General features: G+C 34.8%; 1 pseudogene; it reads right to left on the reverse strand.

Annotated features, from left to right (window-relative positions):
* Positions 1-7,207: 7,207 nt before the first annotated feature.
* Positions 7,208-22,793, reverse strand: part of LOC149133142 (uncharacterized) — a 57,165-nt pseudogene continuing 41,579 nt past the window's right edge.

Consider the following 22,793-nt stretch of genomic DNA (forward strand, 5'->3'; position numbering starts at 1 on the left):
GTACATACATACATACAAGCATGTATATATACTCATGCATATACAAAGCATACACACACACACACACATATATATATATATATATATATATATATATATATATGCACGGACATGTAACTGTGTGTCTACGTGTGCACATGCTTGGTGCATATGTGCGCGCGTCCGCGTCAAGTTAGCCTATATTAATTTATTGTCACCTCGAGACAAAACACGTATGAAATTTGTACTGATAAGATATGAATTTAACTTGTATATTTTAATGTAAGCAATTCCCTCTATAGAATTAGTTTAAAACTATTTTCGTTGCAGTTAGGATGATTAGAAATTTTGAAAGAAAATTGCAGACTTTAATTACAAAATTCATTATATTTTCGCTTATCTTGTTTCTTCAAAAATAACTCTTGCAGACTATGTTAGATTACATTCATTCATTTTCTCCCTTATAATCAACACCACCATTACTACTTCGCAAATCATTTTGCGTACCAGCACCAGCAGTAGAGGCATCATAATATCATCATCATCATCGTCACCATTACAATCGTTATCCTTATCGTCACCTTCATCATCATAACAACCGTCATTATCATCATCACACTTCAACGGCACCACTGGTATCATATCATTTCTACTTTTCTATTGACAAAATATAATAATCAAAATTACGCTTGATCGTAAGTAACAAAGCTAAATGTAATCAATGTTGTGAAATCGATTAATAAAAATAAAATTTGCAACTGAATCTATCCTGGAGAACGTTTAAGATTTAGAACTGGAATGGTAACGTTGTGTTTTCTGACCGAAAAGCACGAGATAGAAAAGATAAGCGGATTAATGAAACCGAAGCGCATTTTATTGTTTGAGATACAGACGATACTCGACGTATGTATGATTTAGTAATATATCTGTATATCTATAAAAGAGAGGATGTGTGTGTGTGTGTGTGTGTGTGTGTGTGTGTGTGTGTGTGTGTGTGTGTGTACATGAACGTAATTTATGCACAAATTAGCACGCATGTCGCTCCAATTTTAGGAGGACATTCCTCACGAACCTAGCTGTATTTTCGTCGAATTTTTTTTCCCGAGGCATGCACGGAGAGGAGTAAAAATCGATTTTCAACCATAACGTGAACCAATATTGAAGTTTGCTAACATGAGTTAAGTCCCTTCTTGTTATAGCGAAGTGAAAATGTGTGTGCGTGAAGGAGAGAGAGAAGTTGTGTTGATGTGTATGTATGTGTGGGAAAGAGAGTAGGTGACACCATTCACTAAAATTAAAATGTAATTTTTTTTTCTTAAACACGAGATATAGTCTTCAAATTTAGGATGTTTTTGAAAGACATTATATTTTTATAATCAGATTATATATTCATTCTCGCACAACAATTAAAATATATTCATTTTAAATCGTCCATCTTTCTCCACCACCTCTCTCACACACACATTACTTTGGGCGCGAAAGAGTTTTGTTTTTATTTTACTCTGAGGGAAAAAAAGTGCTTTGGTGAGAATCCATTTATTTAACAACAAAGAAACAAACATGTAGGTAACAATTTGTCAGTGAATTACCCAATATAAATGGATACAATTTTCGAGGCTTCCACTACATAACGGTTCTTAAATGAATCCGCCGTCTGTCCAATGTAAACATAGGGCCCTCCACTTGTATGCACGGTACATTTATATACAAGATTTGTACTCATACAGAGATTCATCAAAGGACATTTTGATTTATCTCTGCATGCGCATCTATCGTATTTATTTGTATTATAAGGCAGTCCTAATACCTAACTCCATTAACCGGCTTTGTTACCGTGCAAGCTGTACCATGAGTATTTCTACTACTAAAAATTGGTCGTAGTTGATGTCTATCAATGCGGTTTACATCTCCTTGGTTGGTATTTAGATGCAAATATTCACTCGGTCCAGAGGCGAGTTAATGAACCTTTGCAGCATTTTGCTATTGTTTATGCGATGCATAAGCTGCTCTAAAATAGCAGAGTTGGCGTAGGCTACCTTCACAGTGTGTCGATTAAAAATAGCATGATACCTAATGATCACTCTGAAAGTGACCGTGTTTTACCAGTAAGATACCAGGTGTAAACCATTCGTTTTATTACCCATTACATATATCACAAAATCCACAGACAACTGCTCATTTACAGTTATGCTGCAATTCTGTATCTTATATTCAAATATACCTCAAGAGAAAATGCATATCCTTCCTTGATAATGTATCCCAGTTGTGTAATAAAACTCATTGCTTTGCGTTAACCAATATCTTAACACTTTTATTAGATGTCGACAAATTGTTAGGTTTGTTAAAGCTGAATGCGTTACTCTACTGGGAGGTAAATGTCTTCATATATATATATATATATATATATATATATTGCAGTGACAAATGCAGGAGAATGCGTGGGAATTATGATAGAAAGAAAAAGAGAAGGGTATTACAATAGTTAGAAAGGAAAACTAGAGAATACGAAAGATTGATTGCGATATTTAACGATTTGAGTTTGAATTGCATTTCAACTTGAAACATGAATCAAATTAGAGAAAAATATTGCAACCCACCTATTATGTGCCTTACACTTTCCCCCATTTCTTTACATTCAGTGTCTTTACATACCTATGAACCTCTTCAAACCTCGATACTCTGATCCTAGGGTCTATTTCTGTAAGCGCAGAAACGTCAATAGAATAAAGAATAGTAAGATAAATCTTTGTCCCAGGCAGGTTCATTCGTTAATGTCCGAACGTTTGAAATATATATTAAGGACATCACTACTGTTACTGATGCATAATTAATCTCCAACTGGATGTGAAGATTTACAAAAGTATTCAACATATAATAGCGACGATTTATGTCAATACGATTATTTAATACAGTTACAGCAGAAAGTATAGCAAAGTTTCAATTGATCAACACATGAAGATTTCGCTTTTATTTATAATGAAATAAAAGAATGACAAAGGCATGAATAGAAAATAAGAATATTGAATGATAATCAACACTACTACACTTGTGAAATATTAAATGACTCCATACTCTGTAGATGAATGGGTGTTAACCAACTTCATTGGCTTCGCCGTTGCAAGATACTGGCTCGCTTTTCATGATTATTACTGCACTTCAAACTACAGCAGAATAATCAAGTAAATTGAATATATATATATAATATTGGAGAACTTTCGGCAAAACAATGTCATTCTTAACAATACAAAAACGTTTTGTTTAAATTTCTAAATGGGTTTCATTAGAAAAATATGAGCTGACGAATGCTGACTTGTATGGTATATATCCTGTATCGCAATGAACACTTCAGATATGAATGTGTACGTAACTCACACGAGTCTATCATGCAAATTGATAGCGTGTATCTTTAGTGTTACACTCTCGTCACAGCAGTAAATATTGTAAAAGAGACCTAGTTTTTAATGGTTTGAAAACACAACATACACATTGAAACTGTATCAATCAGAAACCTGTGTTTTAAATAAAAGTAGGAATAGATATGTTGAGAAGATATACGAGGCAGACAACTCCCGTAAAGGAAACGATAAATGGAACAATGTCAGAAAATGTGAAGTGAAATTAGAATTGTATATATATAAGCTTACAGATTTACCAATAAGAATTTATGGAACCTAATCTGTGAGTAAATTTGAAGGTAGTTGTTTTCGTTGTTGATTTACCAAAGTGGGTGTGTTAAATCCAGTATATACAATTGCAAATAATAGACGCTGTTACTAGAGTATGGAAAGAGTATTAAAATGACAACATCCACTATATTTTAAGTAAATGCCAACCATTTGATTGTATAACTATTAATATTTTGCAGTTATTAAAAACAATTACATTACATAAAAACCAACGAAAAGTACCAACAAAATGTCTTTCCTCTTGAATCAATCAAATGATAACATATATATATATATATATATATATTTTTATTTCCGTCTTATGGAGTTTAAAGTGAAATATGGGTATTTCAGATATATGTGACAGGAATTAGATATAAATACCTATGAGTGTTTCATTGCATTTTTTGAGACTGAAACTATCCCGAGTTTATAATGTAAATATTGTTTTGTAAATATTGTTTTGAAAATATTTTAATGTATAAAATCGCAATGACGAAACATGTACAGATGAGGATTGCAATAACTATTTCAAAGACACTACTTTCACGACTGTGCCATTGAAACGGAAAGTAACTTGTAACTAAAACAATCAACATTCGTTGCTCAAACAAAGCCATGTAAAACATTAAATAACAAAATATTTAGTTTATGAGGTTTGTCTTTGTTGTAGAAAGATAATTGTTTTAATATTTCCGTACCCACATAAAAGGCTAAAGACAACAACACAACATGTAATTTAAACGTTCACAGTTTTTCCATTTCAATTAATTTTAAGAAAGTAATAACTCGCTTCATATTAATACACTCAAATGAACCGCTTCGTGCTCTTTCATCAGTAAATTGTTTTTTCTACTAATATCTTTTTCAAAAATAATGGTCACTTTTCATAACGCAGTAAATTAAACGAACACACAAACATATTCTAACCACTTAATTTTCTACATATTCATTAACAAAATAATTCAGTTCCAGATTTAGATATGCACGAAAGAAATGTTGCATTAAAAATCTTTATTGCTCGCTGTTCGTTATTTGCAACAAATAACGACGACCAAAATAGGAATCAAAGAACATGATTCTTCTTTAGTAATAAAATCAGACAAACAAGTAGGACGAATTTTAATACAGTTACATTATATATATATATATGTAAATTTTTAAAAAAATATATAAACACACGCGTGCATGATCAAACACACAATTCCTGCATGCGTTTATACATGTTGGCGATGACTGAAAGGAAACCAGGCTGGAGTGCATACCGATTAAGATGGTATGGGTTCTGGTGAGTGTACGACTGGAGAATAAGATCCCAGAGAGCAGGCGGAAAAACAGTATTGCCGAAGGCACTCCACTCTCAGCCGCTGATTCCATTCTGTGTGTGCATGTGTGTGCGTGCAGAACGTGTCAGGTGTGAATTGCTAATGTAATTTTCTTTGCTGCTATAATTAAAGTACTTTAAGGCCAAATATATCCCAAACGACGGATATGGAAGGAACTTTACTTTCCTAATTTTCCTCCTATGTTCAATACAGACTGCGTTATTTTGGAAGCACTTGAAATAAAATATATTAATCACAAGTTTAACCGGAACGTGACACAATCGATAACAGTCTATTAATTCGGGTTTAATTCTATACTCGAAGACATTGATGGTTATGAAAATATATAAATTTTGAAGTCGAAAACTATAGAACTTTGAAGATTGTGATGTCAATGAATGTCTCTATAATCTGAAGCATACTTGAGAAAGAAATGTATCATGAATTCGTGACATATGACTTTTTCTCAATTTATATTCTTTAATTTGCAATATTTTCATTTTGAGAGTTATAAAAGTTGTCTTTTTCTGTATAAGTGAGTCAGGAAGCATTCTGTGCCCACCACCATTGAAAATATCGACTAGCAAATGTTTGCTTGTGCATTTGTATAGTATTACTTACTTCTAAAGCGTGGAAGGTAGGTAGTCGTCGACTGTTGTATTTATTCGCCAGACCAATCCGTAATATTTACTGTTTGATGCAGGATACGAAACATTGTATGCACGACAGTTGGGGGAAAAAAGGATTACAGAATGGGTCATGGCTAGAAATGGTATATTACGTTGTATTTCTAAGAGTAATTAAGTTAGGTAACACTGATAGATGAGGTAGATATAAATAGCTGTCTAGTACCACAAGAGTTGAAAAGTTGTGGTGAAAAACGTTTTAGTCTAAACATAAACCAGTACATCATTGCAGGGGCGTTAAATTATACTTATGTGAATTTACATAGGCCACAGTAATAAACTAGTATCATTGACAGTGTACAACCCACGCCCCTACCATCTAATTAATTGGCGGTCTCATTAATGTTTAGTGTATAATAGTTTAATTAATGCTTAGCTTTTTTAAACTCATTGCAACAGAAAATGGAGTTGCATATTTCTATGACCTGCCAACCAGGTTCTTGAATACAATTTTAGCTAATGTAGAAAGGATAATAATTGTTACTCCAAGGGAAAGTTATGTATGTTATGAAGCAATTTAAAATTTCCATTTGGAAATTTTGAAAAAACAATAATTTATAACTGAAATGCGCTTATAATCACATAACTTTTACCGAATAGCTGAAATTTTAATATTTTGCTTTTAAATCCAAGAAGCATATTCGTAATAGAAAATATGTTTGTAACCAGCATACTCTCATGAAATATAGAGTTGTTAAATTCTTCAAATAAATCCTTTATTACTTGATAAATTTAAACTTGCATTTAAATAATTTCATTCATATATTCAGTAATAATATTTGTGTATGTTAGCGCGTGAATATACAAGTTTGTTATGAACCACTTTATAAGTTAAAAAACTTTTTGCAGAAATAAAATCAGAGACAGCAGGTATCAAAGTTTGATTAAGAAAAAGTGTAATATGATACAGATATGGAGATATAAGAGACTTGTCTCCAAAGCGTCTAGCAAGAGATTGATTTAATCTTATTTAGACTTGCCTGATATTTAACACCTGCTTAAACCTGGCGACTATCGATACGTCCTAAACAGAACGTCTCCAAATCAATAAACAGCTGGCCGGAACCTTCCTTTGAACTTAATCAAATAACATTGTGCTTACACACACACACTCACACATATATATGTTTATGTATGTAGGTATAGGTATATATATATATATATATATATATATATATATATATATATATATATATATATATATATATATACACACATTCATATATATATAGATATGTATGTGTGTACATATAAGTATATATGTATATGGGTGAACGGCAATAATGACAGGTAAAATTGGCACAAAAATCTATTGAAATATACACTATTGGCAAAAGAAGCAGAATAAACTTTGCCTAATCTAAGAACGGGTTTTCAATAAAATCTACTTTCTTCATATATCATGTACTTGTATAACCTCCGTTTTTTAAGATAGATTTATACGTTGAAACATGTTTATGAAAAAATATATATATAATAAAATCAAATATATTCAGACCTGAAAACACCGTTTTATATTAATCTTTAAAAACCGAATTTAATAACTAAAATCTTATGTTGTGACCAAGTCCACGAAACACTTGATCAAGCTTTTCCTTCCTTCTGTACAGTCATTGCATTAATTCTTTATTCTTTGTTGTAGATCATCATTGACTTTCTTTGCTTTCTTCCTGAGTGGTTCCCCAATTGAGTCCCTTGCTATCACTGCACTCACAACAGCCTCTTCCTTCTGAATCGTTCAAAATAGATCGGTACTGGTAGCCAACAACACCATAAAAGTTGTTGTTCTAGCCATCACACAGGTGGTTGGTCCTTGGACTGTCATTAATGGTAGCTTGATGTACGTTCCAAAGTTCTGGAGAAAATCTTGCTGGAATGTATCGAAAATTTATTGCTGGAATGCTTGGCTCGAAGTTCCGTATTCTTATCTGAACATATATGCTAGAAACGTAAGTTTGATCGACGTACTCTAGGCTTGAGCAACTGCGTTCCCGCTGGAACATCTTCAGTTGCTATAAACGCCAATCAGTCGATCTGTCCACAGAATTGGAGAAAGTCCTCACTCTCTTTGTAGTGTTGGTGAGGCCGAGGTCCTTTGTTTTTCTGCGGGTAGTCTGAGTTAGGTGGTAGAAACAAACTTGTGTGCGTGTTTCCGGTTCAAAAACATTATTGATAACTTGGTTGATCACTTGCTCAAGGTCAACAATTATCGTTGTTGGGTCCTAGTAGAGCTCAATCACGCGGCAACTATCCACGACTGCTTGCAGCAGGATTTCATATGTATCTTGTGCAGACAAGCAACAACAGTAGAATCTGCAGTATTACCAATAGGGACGTGTATTAGGTAAAGCTGTAGAAATCCTAGTGGAGCCATTGCATAGTCACCATCCATCAGCAGAAAGGAGGAAACGCAGTGATTCACCAGGACCAAACACAATGATGTGGCTGCTAGTTTCTCGTCCGTTATCGAAAAGCAAAAATGGTTTGGCTGAAGTAGTTGTCCAATCTCCAGTTAGTTTCAGATCCTCGAGTCTTTCGGGGACTTGCCGATAGTTTTGATCTTTTGTTTCGCATAGCTCTTTTTCTGATGTCTTCACTTGGAAGTAACGTCTTTCCTTCAGCTGATATGTCATTCAGGTTATTGCTGTAAATCTGGCTAGGTTTATGTTGTTTCTGCTGCTTGTCTCTTCGTGTTCATGATGCATTTTGTGGATGAAATAGCTGCAGAATCAGGAGCGTGATTGTGGTCCTTAGCTGGACAAGAACAGTCATATCAAAGCTGGTGGTGATGATGCATTTACAAAAAGAGGTTATCTTAACACATCTCCATTTGACATAGTTGATTTTAAAGCCTGTTTTGTATACATGTATCCATGGAAGCAGGTATCTTTTCCTTTATTACTTCTATGATGTTGTTGTGGTAGAGCCACTGATATAAATAGCAAGTAGAGTTACTGCTTTCGCATTTATTTTGTTAAGGACTCATTGGGATAGCTTCATGTACGTTCCAAAGCTCATCAAGCTGTCCCAATGTACGTTCCATTGTTCTGGAGGAAATCTAGCATATTGTGCCATTTTTACCTATCTTTTCACTTGTGTCATTAGTACCTGTGCCATTTTTACCTAATTTCATGTACTTGTGTGTATATGTGTGTGTTCGCGCGCGCGTGCGTCTGCTGTAGGTGTTTGCGTGTGTGTTTATAGAAGTGTAGTGTTTTGTACGTGCCTGCATGTACGAATGCACGTGTACTACTTGGGTGATCGTAAAATAGAAAAGAGACACTGAAATGAAAGATGAGCCATAGACAGTATTGTAGCGCCATGGGGGGACATCAGCATAGAAAGATGTCAGCGAAGTATCAGAAACAAAATGAATTCACCTTCAAACCCACACACGCACACATCACATCTGTGTGCGTGTGTGTCCGTATGAGTTCAAATTCCGCCGAGGTCGACTTAGTCTTTCATCTTTTCGGGGTCGATTAAATAAGTACTAGTTACGCGCTGGGGTCGATATAATCGATTTAATCCCTTTGTCTGTCCTTGTTTATCCCTTCTTATGTTTAGCCCCTTGTGGGCAATAAAGAAATAAATATTTACATTCTAGCAATGTATTATTACTAGATTTATCTACTTCGACTTCTACCGTTAAAACACGATTTCATATGTTTGTGTTTCTGTATGTGTGTCTGTCTGTCTGCGTGCAGGGTTATGTGAATGTGTATGCGCTTGAGAGTGAGAGAGGGTGTGTGTTTGTCTTTAGATATGTATGCATGTCAAACTTCGATTTTGTTTGAAATTTCCATGTTCATCAGAATCTCAACATCTGTAAGAATTTCTTAAAATGTTTTCGGGACCGATTTTTGAAAACGAACCTCCATGTTTTTAGACCTTGCAATAATCGATGCAACACTTTTCCGAAAGAAACGAAAGGGTAAAACCTCATCGCACACACAAGCACTTACATATACCACTCTGATACATAATAGTATATATACTCACATACACGCACATACGCAACCAGCCAATCGATACATTAACATTTATCAATATAAAATGTTTCATACATTCAGACAATCTCGAAAACATCTACAATATAAACAGAAATTGAAAATCATTTAACGAAAATTACTTCGGGTTTCAGTTATCGCAACACAAATAACCATTTAGATACATAATTATATAAAGAAAACATTCGATATCAACAAACATAACTAATATGTAAAAAGCAACGCAAACTACTTAAGTCTGAAACTCTTTATAGAAATTTACCTTCACCTTCTAAATACGAAAGAAAGTATATATAGCATCTAATTTGTCTGTGAAAATATGAAATAAAAATGGCAACTGACAGGTTTCAAGCATTAGAACAGTTCAAATGTACGTTTCATTATTACTATTATTATTATTATTATTATTAGCTAGTGACAACTGACGGTGTATTGCCATTCATTTTCACGGACAGTGTGCAAGCGCTGTAAAAATCTACACATCCTTCACAAACCTGCAGTATTTGTCTACAAGAAATATGAAGCATCCTATTGCTGCCACGAAAGTTACGCCCTCCATCCAGGTGAGCTTCAATCCATTGGCTGCCGACAGCACTGATACACCATCTTGATATCGGCCGCTCTCCAAAACTGTCTGCTCCACAATTGAAGACCAGACTCCCTACCGTCAATGGCTAATCAGACACCACATCTTCAGGCATCCCATTCTTTCGTCTCCATAAACATGTACGATTGTGTATATCTAAGTAGGTATATTCTTTGATCTGTGTATAGATTTATGAGTGTGAGTGTGCATGTCTGGAAGACCATACATAGGTGCTAATGTGAGTCCACGTGTGTGTGCGTGTGCGCCTGTGTATGTACATGTTTGCATTTGTGTAGAAAAATATGGGTGCACACAGATTTTCGTGCATGCATGTTTGTTTAGGAGAACTTATATATATATATATATATATATATATATATATATATATATATATATATATATATATGGGTGCGTGTATGTCTCTCTTACGCTGGTGATTGGGTGTAAATACACACACACGTACACACGCCCATTAATCAATATATTTTAGATAGCAAACTGTTTATACATTCATTGTTCTTTTAAAATGTTATTTAGCCCAGGGCTGCTGTCTTTTCTATTACTCCTTAATTGCTTGTTACTAGTATTTTTATATTCAGTAGTATTATACAAAAGAGAAAAACTCCAAATTATTTAGAAAGGAAAATAAAATTGCAAATTGCGTCATGAGCGGATGACAGAATGGAGGACAACGTTACTTCCCTTTATGCACGACAACAATAATAGTTTTTCCCTCGAGTTTAACTCCAGAAATTAGGATGTAAGCGGAAACAATATAAATAAGGTCACCACCGTCGTTGTTGATATTTTCGGTAACAGTATCAGTAGAATTGCCATAAAGATAAACGATGCATGTGTGTAGAACCTGGAACCTCAGAAAATACCTCTGACTACATCAACAACAACAACCATGTACCACTAACAACGCTAATATGAAACGATAGAAGTATCAGCATAAAGGAATACACGTTCCACATGAGCAATATTGATGCTATATCTGCTGCATCCAATGTGACAACAAACATCATAGAGCAACCGACAAATGGATATCGGCAAAAGTAGCAACAGGACTAAAAGCTACAAGAACATGACCAGCAGCAGATCAATCTTTTGTTAGACTGACAACAAGAAGTGATCTAAGGAGGAGCCCCAGGATGGGAAACGGCAGACCCCCTATGAGGGAAAACAAAAGACTTTTTGCTGATGAAGGGGCAAAAAACATGTATCTACAGGTTTCATACAGGCATCAGCTAACTAAACATTGAAATATTAGAAACGGGTCAAAGCGACAGGGTTTAAGTTGCACAGGTATAGAAATTTCGGATTGACAAATTTGAATGTGGGCAATTTAAAACCTATCAAAGTGCAAAACAATGTGTGGATATGAACAGAAATATCCTCTAGAAATAAAATACAGACAGGCACTCTAATATCCTGTAAAAATGTCAGGAATTAACACGTTAACTGACTTAAATGGATCGACGATTTGCTGCGAGGTGAATAATGCATTATCAGAAGCAAATATATGCATTGTTGCAGACAGAGAAAATGCAATATTGGACAGGAAGAATTACTGCATTTGGCTCGTGAGTTCTGATATCTTTACCCTTGGAAAACATGGTGATATTCGCTGAGAAAAACTGATCTCCATGATAGCACTTTGTAGTAGAGGTTAGGTTTGGTAGGTAATGCACCGAAAACCAACATAATATATTATATATACAATTAATCCCAAGCAACACTGACCGGCAATGCTGTGACGTCAACATTGTAGCCACAACATCAACAACTGTAACTCAACAACGTTGCAGCAACATCGTTACCTGTAATTATGGCAGCAGTAAGAATGTTAGTGCAACAACGATTACGGATACTCTTAACGATTGTCGAAAAACTGTAAAGTGAGGTCGAGGAAAAGATTAAATATGTTGCCTGTTAACATTACCAAACGCGTGACACAACAACAACAAATTCGCAGAAACAATAATCAATAAACCACTACTTTCTCCTCCACCCACCTCACGGGAGACGAAAACGACTAATGCTATATGACCTTTTCTCATAATTACAAAGATTGGATGTCCAGCTCTTACATATTGTCAAAAGGAAACAGAAAATGAAATAGAAAACGACATTCAGCAACGCAAGAAGAGCAGTGACAGGCTTGGAGGATCACAGGCTGGTACTTGAGGATTTGAAATGATGATGTTGAAAGGGTGCAAACCAGGTGGACAAGAGGTGGCAAGAGAACTCCAGTTGTGTGCACAGTCTAAGCAAGGAGTGACTGAGAGTGAGAGAGAGTGGAGGGTAAGATGTCCAATAGAGAAAATGCTATATTTGTGTAAGTATTGACACCAATTTCATACTAACGATAATATCTATTATTTAAGTACTTCTTGTATGTAATATAATATCCGTTGTCCATGCTATTACCATTGATTATGAGTAGAGTAATTCAACTTTATGTTCTTTGTTCATCCCATTAAGATAAATTAAACAAAGAACATTAATATCTTAAACGGCACACAATATTGATTTGATTCTATTTAATATATATAGGTTCCTATCTTAGGAAATCATGTTATTTACATACTTATATACATCGATATTTTTCATAACATTTTAATTCAAGGACATTGTAGAAACCTACCCAGTCACTCTATTTGTATAGATATAATGGTTAGAATTCGAAAGAAGAATAGGCCTTCATTGTGAACCTACACAAAGCCATCTTTCTTTTATTAAAGAGTTATTTCTTAATTGTAAAGCCAGTGTAAACTTAATTTCAACGTGTGAAAAAATAATGAAAGAAGGTCTTTCTGGTAGATTAAAAATTAGACAATTCTTTAAAATTTGATTAGAAATAAAAGTTTTTGACAGTAGACATAGTAGACAATATTTCTTGTTATTGAACACAAAGAAACACATACAGTTTTCAACCTTTGATTTTGTGTGTGTAATACATATATTTATATATATATATATATATATATATATATATATATATGCATTATTTAAAATCAGCAGAAATATAACAAAAGCTGTCACTCAGAGTTTCAGGCTTCCATTCGTCGGACAGTTTTGTTAATAAAACTGTTCGAGGTACAGGAACGTGAAACTCTGAGTGACAACTTTTGTTATATTTCTGCTGCTTTTAGATAAAGCATATTAATCTACGTTTGGTATTTGAGTACTATTTTTTCCACCTTGTTTCACATTTATGTGCTTACTCCGGTGTATGTATATATATATATGTATATATATATATATATATATATATATATATATATATATATATATATATATATATACATATATATGGATGTGTGTGTGTGTATAAATGACATGTAATATGGAACAATAAATCATGGCAGATATCTAGAAAGCACTCTAGAAAGCCCCCCCCCCATATATATATGTATACACACACACACATATATATATATATATATATATATATATATACACATGCATATATATGTGTCTGCGTGTGTGTGTGTATAAATATAAGTAATAGAAAAACTTAACTTCATCGTAGAATTGGAAACTCGGTGATTTGCTGTGTGTTACGATAATATCGAGATGATTAATTTTGCTTTCATACGTTCTTTTAACATATTTAACAGGAGATGGGTTAAAGTACACAGGAAATTAAATTTCAATATACAGAACAAACACGTCCATATTACAACCCTCAAGTAGCTGTCGGCTGAAACGATAATTAATGACACTCACATTTCATTTGCTGATATATTTACTTTCAATCGAAGGGAAAATTTCATAGCGACGAAATTTGCAATGTTGCTCTGTCATATATAATAAAGAAGAATGTCTGATGAGAAAACATTTGCATAACTTCAAAGATTAGTCTGATCTTCACATATCCCCTCCTGTGTCCGAGATATGGAGGCTAATAGGGATGTCTCTCTTTAGATTTGTCCATTTCTCTTCAGAAAAATTAAACTGCATTTTCTTCAACGATTGCAGGGTAACAGAGAAAGAAATGTTATGCCATTACGGGGGATTACCTTCACTTCTCAACGAGGGGTTTACATTTGGAGTTAGACACTTACTTACGTGTCGATCGAAGCGAAAATAATTGCTGAATGGTATTTTGTATACATCCCTTTCTCCACACTGTCCCTCGTGTGTTTTATTTTCGGCCAATAAAAAAAGAATTACTATTAAAGTAATAATAATAATAATATATGCAGAGGGAATATATATGAATACAACTAGCCAGCGATACCCAGTGTCCAGTTTCTCTCACTTGTTGTATATTATAAACCCCTTAATTGGTGTTTTTATATGGATGGGGGCCAGATATCAACATCAAAATTCACGGCAGCTTTGTTGCACACTTCGTTGAAACAACAGAGTCGAGTGAAGTTCTGTTTACATTAGGATATGTAAAACCGCTTCAGTGTTTAGTGTTTACTCACGGGAGTAGCCTTGCAAGAAAAGTGCATTTGGGTCGATAGTTAATCGTAAGAGGATATAATTCATTATGATTATCCGGTTATCAGCAGAAAGTTTTTGCTTTTGATTCGAGTACTGGGAATCACGAACCCATATTTAATAGAAACATACCGAAACTACAATAATTATTTTTCAATTTTTCTACCATGTTATTCTCAAGGTATTGTGTTAAAACGCGCACAGTAATTTTCAATTTTACCATAACTCAGACAAAACAAAACATAATCGCACTTGGGATTTTAGTGAAATTGCACACTTACTGCTTTCATTTAGATTACATACATGCAAACAACAACCCCCATTCCAGTATATAGACAGAGGAAAACATACATACTGAATCTGTATATATGTGTGCCTATCTGAATGCGTAATAGCAAAAGGGTGTAGCTATTAAAATTCTCTTTTCTATTCTAGGCACATGGCCCGAAATTTCTGCGGAGGTTGGGCAGTCGATTAGATCGACCTCAGTATTCAACTGGAACTTAATTTATCGACTCTGAAACGAAGTAAGGCAAAGTCGACCTCGGCGAAACTTGAACTCAGAAAGTAAAGGCAGACGAAATACCGCTATTATATACATATATTATACACACACACACACAGACACACACACACACACACACACACACACACACATGTATATATATATGTATATATATATATATATATATATATATATATATATATATATATATACACACACACAAGGGTGAATCAAAAAGTAATGCCATTTTGTTTAAGACAGGTATAATTATCAACACAGGAACATGTATCATGCTTCAAAATGAAGCTGGTTCCCTGTGGATCGCATCCCTCCTTCTCAATATAGTCACTGTTTCTCTCGGTAGCAATGTTCCACCTTCGAATGGAAGCATGTATCTCTGCCCTGTAAAATTCTGTTGACTCTTCTTTCAACCACTTCTTCACTACAGTTTTCAATTCCTCGTCACTGGAATAATGTTTCCTGCTCAAACCCTCTTTTATGAGACCGAAGAGATGATAGTCTGATGATGCTTGCTAAATTATTCCAGTGATGCGGAAGTGAAAACTGTAGTGAAAAAGTGGCTCAAATAACAGTCAACAGAATTTTACGGGGTAGGGAGACATGCTCTCATTCGAAGATGGAACATTGCTATTGAGAGAAACGGTGACTATATTGAGAAGTAGGGACGTGATCCACACGGGATCAGCTTAGTTTTGATGTATAATACATGTTCCTGTGTTGGTAATTATACCTGTCCTAAACAAAATGGCATTACGTTTTGACTCAACCTCGTACATATGCATGTATCTATATATGCATCTGTAATTCTTTTAAATGAATATGTAACTAAATTTGTCTAGAAGTATTTGCAAATCGCAGTAACAAATCATTTTTTCCACGTGCAAGCTTATTGCAATGTGACCGCATTACCAAGAAAATCTGTTGATTCTGACGTATTCAAAATATTCATAATTTACAGAATCGTCCATTAGAAAATGCAAACTTCAAAACACTCAAATTATATTTCGTAATGAAAAATACGAACATTCAAACATTATATACTTTTAGTGATTTTCTACCAAATCAATAAAATCGATAACTTCAGAGATATTGATTGATGTTAGTGCAAAAGGTATTGCATAGTTTCTATCAAAAATATCAAGTTAGGATTCATATGATTCAAAATATTGAAACAGATGTAATTGTTAATGTTAGTATTATTTAATTATTATTATTATTGTTATTATTATTATAGTCAAAAACAGTATTGATCTTTTGAGTGGAAGAGTTGCAAACATTGAGAAGAGAATATAAAATAAAAACAATGCAGAGGAATTTCTCAAAAATATAAATAAAAAGTTTGCCTGTTGTATCTTGTGGTCTTGTCATATTTGATGTTTCAATAATATAATCTAGATAACATTTGAATTACCATAATTACTAACTGCAGAATTTCGTTATCATCCACCTAGGATTTAATTGCGGAAATATTTCGCCAAACATCCAAACGCATGCACACACACAGGTATATAAATTGCGCGCCTTCAGTTACCAAATCCACGTAAAAAAATCTTGTCAACTCAGGGCTATAGTAAGAGGTACCAGTCGAACGTGCCGCATATGACACTGAACCGAAAGCCACGGGCTTGGGAACCACGCCTGCACACACATGCGCCCGTGTGTGTGCAGTGAAGGTGCATAGTTAGTGGTTAGAGCGTTCGAGGCACAATCATGAGGTCGTGAGTTCGATTCCCGGACAGGGCTGTGTGCCGTGCTCTTGAGCAAAATAATTTATTTTACGTTGCTCCAGTTTACTGAACTGTAGAAATGAGCTGCGACGTCACTGGTGCCCAGCTGTATCAGCCTTTGCCTTTCTCTTGGATAAGATTGGTTGCGCGGAAAGGACAGACTGCTATACATGGGTGACTACTGGTCTTCCATAAACAAATTTGCCCGGACTTGTGTCTGAGAGTGGAACATTCTAGAAGCAATCCCATGGTCATTCATGATGGAAGGGAATCTCCAACCTTTATTATATATATATATATATATATATATATATATATATATATATATATACCCGTAAATATCGAACAATGAGATTGATTGATCAACCCCGGTTTAGTTGCTTGCGGTTTTTTATTTGTGAATTAAGGGTACCATGGGCTTCATTTTAAGGAATACTTCAACGATTGTCAGGCCTATAAAATTCGGCATCGGTGCTTGTCCGTTTAAGTTAACCATTCATTATTCGTGATATTTTACGCTTAGTAAAACACTTCGGGCTACTTGGAACATGTAAAATGTTTATACATTGGTTGGTGACAAGATTATTGGATTAGACGACATTGATAATTTTATATAATTTTAATGAAATAGAGATAAGCTAATCCGATAGTACTTCACACTATACACAGCACGGGATTCGTTGTATCATTGAATGCATTATAATGAGTCCTTTGTTATTTTATCGAATTTTGATGTGATGAGAATAAGGTGTGTCCAAAGATGTGCAGAGTGAGAAAGAAGTAGTTTATTATGATATGAACGTGCGTTGAGAAAATTTAGGAATAAATGTTATTAAATTTTTGTAAGCAAATAATCACAATTCCTGTGCAATATGTTGACTGAAATAGATTATAATTTTGTGGCTTTGACTTGAAAATGGCTTTTATGCGCTCAAACATTTATTAAGATGATGTATAGACTAGAGACATTAACAGACTAACGTTGATATATTTGAGATAAATTGTATATACAACTTAGTGGGGCATTATAAGATAAAAATCATGGAGAGAATAGTATGTAGTGGGCAGCTAATGTGCTAGCTTCAACAGGACATTAATCTAATAACACGAGAAGACATGGTAATCATGTTACATACAAAACACGCTCAATAACTCATAAACTGATAAAGACAGAAATTTGGACACCAACATGCTTATGAACATATATACAGAAACACATATCTATACACTCACATTCTATATATATATATATATATATATATATATATATATATATATATATGAATACATGTGTGTGTGTGTGTGTGTAATCCTCGCAATCCCTATTAACGACGAAAATCAAGAATATGATTTTTACAAATATACAAACATACATGTCAGCAGTATAACATTAAAAAAATTCAGTCTCTCACACACACACACACACACACGTGCACGAATAAACTCCCACGGATATAAGCTTACGAGTGTGTTTATGTTTCTATATCTATAAACCGTGTTTTACACACATACCCACACACACATATACAAGTGTGTCATATGGTGACCATATAGATGATAGATGGTTTATGAATAGAACAAACACCATCTATAAATCTAATCATGTAAACAATTATGGGTTCTGAATGCTGTATTTATTAATTTTTTTTTTTAGATGATGTCTTTATCTATACGTTAAAAGCTTCCGGTGAAGATGCATTAGAATTTTGCAAGGATGCGAGAGAATATTTACGATATTATAATTCCCTTCTTTACAAATGCGCTTCCTTCTGACCAGCCATTTAATAGCATCTGTTTTGAGTTATTTGAACGTTCAACGCAATCCTCGTTTATATATTCAGAAACGATTAACTGCCTCAGGTATTTCTTTATAAACTATAACTGACATGTTGCATGACCATCCTCACGTTATTTGGATATTTACTTGCACGCACACATATGCAAACATAGAGGCACACGGAAATACATGCACACATGTGAATACGTTTATAAGAATATACATATAGCAATACGACAGAAGCGAATGAGGTGTCACTTTATATAGAGATATAAAAACAATGGAATGTGTTTAGGAACTTTACAATACATTTTAATTTCCTTCTGTGTTGTTTAGAATTGAATCGATAAACTTTGAGAGACAGAGACTGACTGACCGTTTCCAGATGAGAACAATTTAACCTCTACCATTTAGTTTTCGTGCACTTTCCCAATGCTTCCATTATATGTTCTACATGTATGTATGTATGTATGTATGTATGTATGTATGTGTGTATGTATGTGTGTGTGTGTGTGTGTGTGTGTGTGTGTGTGTGTGTGTGTGTGTGTGTGTGTGTGTGTGTGTGTGTGTGTGTGTGTGTGTGTGTGTGTGTGTGTGTGTGTGTGTGTGTGTGTGTGTGTGTGTGTGTGTGTGTGTGTGTGTGTGTGTGTGTGTGTGTGTGTGTGTGTGTGTGTGTGTGTGTGTGTGTGTGTGTGTGTGTGTGTGTGTGTGTGTGTGTGTGTGTGTGCATATATATATGGCGGCTGCTCTCTGTAGAGAGCATCTATTTATTTATCTCTCTACTGTAGGCTACAAATCTATTCCAGGGTCGCTTTTGGGTGCGTTCCTTGTCCTACTATATCAATCATTCGATTGATCGACTGAAAATATAGAGAACGACCCTTACAATGATATTTTCGTCAGGGATACACAAATTCAACAGCCCCCACCACCACCATCACCAACAAAGACGTTGGAATTTGGTCAGTGTGGCATTAATACAGAACTAGGTCACCTATTTCTAGCCATCAACGTCTTTGTAAAGATAGCAGTCGCCGTATTTCATTCTAAACCGGTTACTTCTGATGAGCTTTGATGAGTGAAGTGTGACATAATCGAATCGTTACTTGACATTTCCTCAAATCCCCGACACGATACCAGTTGATGAGATGGGCCGTAATGGATATATAATACTGTCCAATTCGGATAATATTCCCTCTCTATTGACAGATATACGAGTGCACTTATCCAGACTTATAGACTCATAGCCGAATCAGACAAACAACACACACGCATATACATTCATCTTTGTTGCTTCTTTTTCCTTTGGTTTTAATCGGTTTTTAATCATAGTCACTTAGCATCCGTGTAATTTACTAACTTATTTAAGATTCATATCTTAGCTTTCCTATTGCAGGTGTACCAATGACGTCTAGACCTATAATTTATGATCGCATATTATCTTAGTCATGTTGTTACCTTTATCAGTTATAATTTATTTATTTCTGATTACGAGTTGTAAATATTTCTATCAACTGTTTTGTATTTGATGAATTCCTGCTATTTAATTAGATACTCCTAGTTTAAAATAATTATCAGTCCCATTGATGCCTTTCGACTTATATATTTGCAAATATTTCCCCCTCAGAGAATGTCCAAATATATAATAAATGCCAAAAGCCTGCCACTGAACAGAAAGAAGTTGTGGAATATCAAATTTCTTTAATGGATAACAATACTATTCACTTGTGGTAACAGAGAACAAAAGCCTAGTTGATGGCTAGACATAAGCGACTTGGTTGTGTATTAATGCCATACTGACCAAATACCAACATATTTTTTGTGGAGGTGGTGGGGGCTGTGTACTTGGTGTGTCTCTGACGAAGATATCTCTGACGAAGATATAGATCGTTCCCTATATTTTGAATTGATCAATCGACTGATATAATAGAACAAGGAACGCACCCAAATGCGCCTCTGAAGTAGAATTGAGCCTATAATAGATGAATAAATAAATGCTTATAACCAATTATTTCCGTCTATGTCATATAGATACACACATATGGAGAGAGAGAGAGAGAGAGAGAGAAAGAGATACTCGTGCAGATTTTCGAATATATGACCCATAGTACGAAGGCAGCAGGATTCTTGAAATTTCTATAAAATATATACATATTGTAATTTTAGATAAAGAGAGAGATATCTCATCGGTGAATGTGGGTGTAAGGTCGGTTGGCTAATATTTACAGACGACGTAGTACTGCTTGGATCGTCAAAAGGAGGCTTCAGCATGCACCGAATGGGAACGTTGCAGGGAACTGCAAGGCAAAGGATAAGAATTAAGGTCGTGACGACCGAGACATAGATCCTCTCAAGGAAGTCTTCCCAGTACACGCGAGTGTACTGCAAGTTAGTGAAACATTACCGAGGTAAGTAGCGGAGTCTACATATATCCGGTATGTATCCACGAGTAATGGGAAACAGGAGAGTGAATTGGATGCTTGGACTGAATGTTCTGGGACAGTAATGCACCAGCTCTAGCATTCGTAGCTAAGAAGAGGGGAAATTGGCAAAAAAGCAAAACTTACTTTCTTTAATTTGATCTTCGTACCTAACCACACCAATATATTAATGAATATTGGATGAAAGCAAGAAAGAGTACGATCGCGAATACAAGTGACGGGAATGGAACGCCTTCGAGGGACCGTTCAAGTAACATTACGTGACAACAAGCTTAGCTCGATTATTCAAATGGATCCACTGTTTTGCTACATTAAATGGTCATACGTACGGTATAATGGACAGGTGATTAGAGTGTCCAAGGAAAGAATGGCATGGGGGATTTTTAAAGCTGAGCTAAACGGCAATTGACCTAGAGGTAGACAAATAATGAGATGGTGGGATCATGTCCATAGTTTTAGTTGGTTACACTTGGGAGGAATCCAGGTGAAAAGAGTAATGGCAGTTACTTCCCACTGGATCTTATGTAGAAGGTACCTAAAAAAACCTACGCCCACGATACTCCCAGTGGATGGAGAGGATGAATGTATGCTTATTCGCACCGAGCATAAACGCCTTGTGATTCAGCGGTCAGATTCTTTCTAGATTAAGGAGCGAAAAGCGACCTCACTGGTGGTTAGCTTTACAAGCTTTTCATTACTGTACATATCATTCAGTCTTCGCAAACAGTAAAAGAGAGAGAGGGGGGGAGGGGGGAAACAATATTGCTTACTCATTCTTAAGGACAAAATGGGCAATGTGATCTGTTTTGACTCAGTTCTTTATTTGTATATAGTTTGGCGCTACATCTAAATAATAAGGTAAACAAATCTTCATATTTTCAATGATTCTATATATCTTATTTCCCGCAGCACAAAAACACAACTTGATTATTCCACCAGTCTATTTGTAATTCGAAGAGAAAAAAAGATCTATAGGACTCGCTATTGCACGACCTTATTTTCTTCAAAGGGTGCTAAAGGATATGCTCTGTCAAAAATTCTCTCATTAGTTTACAAACTTATGAAAGTTGGTCAGTGGGCTTGTATTGACCGGAGAAAATAGTTGTGATCCACTCCGTTTACAAGTGGAAAATGTATAGTTTAAGCTTAGCATATATTTGCACACCGACAACATTATGTTGAGCAACTAAACAGACGATTTACGTACAGACTAATTTTTTTTTTCATGAGTAGTTGTAAACAAACCCCTGGAAGTGTATCAGTTCTAAAGCGGCTGAAATTTGAATGCATGTCAAACTATATATTTCGGTGGTTATATATTGTTATGACACATGACATCATTGCCCCAATATGCTGACAGCAATAAAGGATGAAAATAATTTGAAGTAAATTAATGTTCTGTAACTTAATATTTTATGCAACCAAAAATTAATGGTCTCATCTTAAGTATTACATATATATATGCAAACGCACACACACACCTATATATGAATATATAAATGTGTCTGCGTGTGCATCTGTTTGTGAGTATGCGGAGCGTGTGTCTACGTGATGAAATGAAAGGCATATATTGCGCGCGTGGAAAAAATTGAAATGCAGTTCTGTTTACTCAG

Source organism: Octopus bimaculoides, chromosome 12, assembly GCF_046866305.1.
Source record: "Octopus bimaculoides isolate indiv1 chromosome 12, ASM4686630v1, whole genome shotgun sequence".
Classification (NCBI taxonomy): domain Eukaryota; kingdom Metazoa; phylum Mollusca; class Cephalopoda; order Octopoda; family Octopodidae; genus Octopus; species Octopus bimaculoides.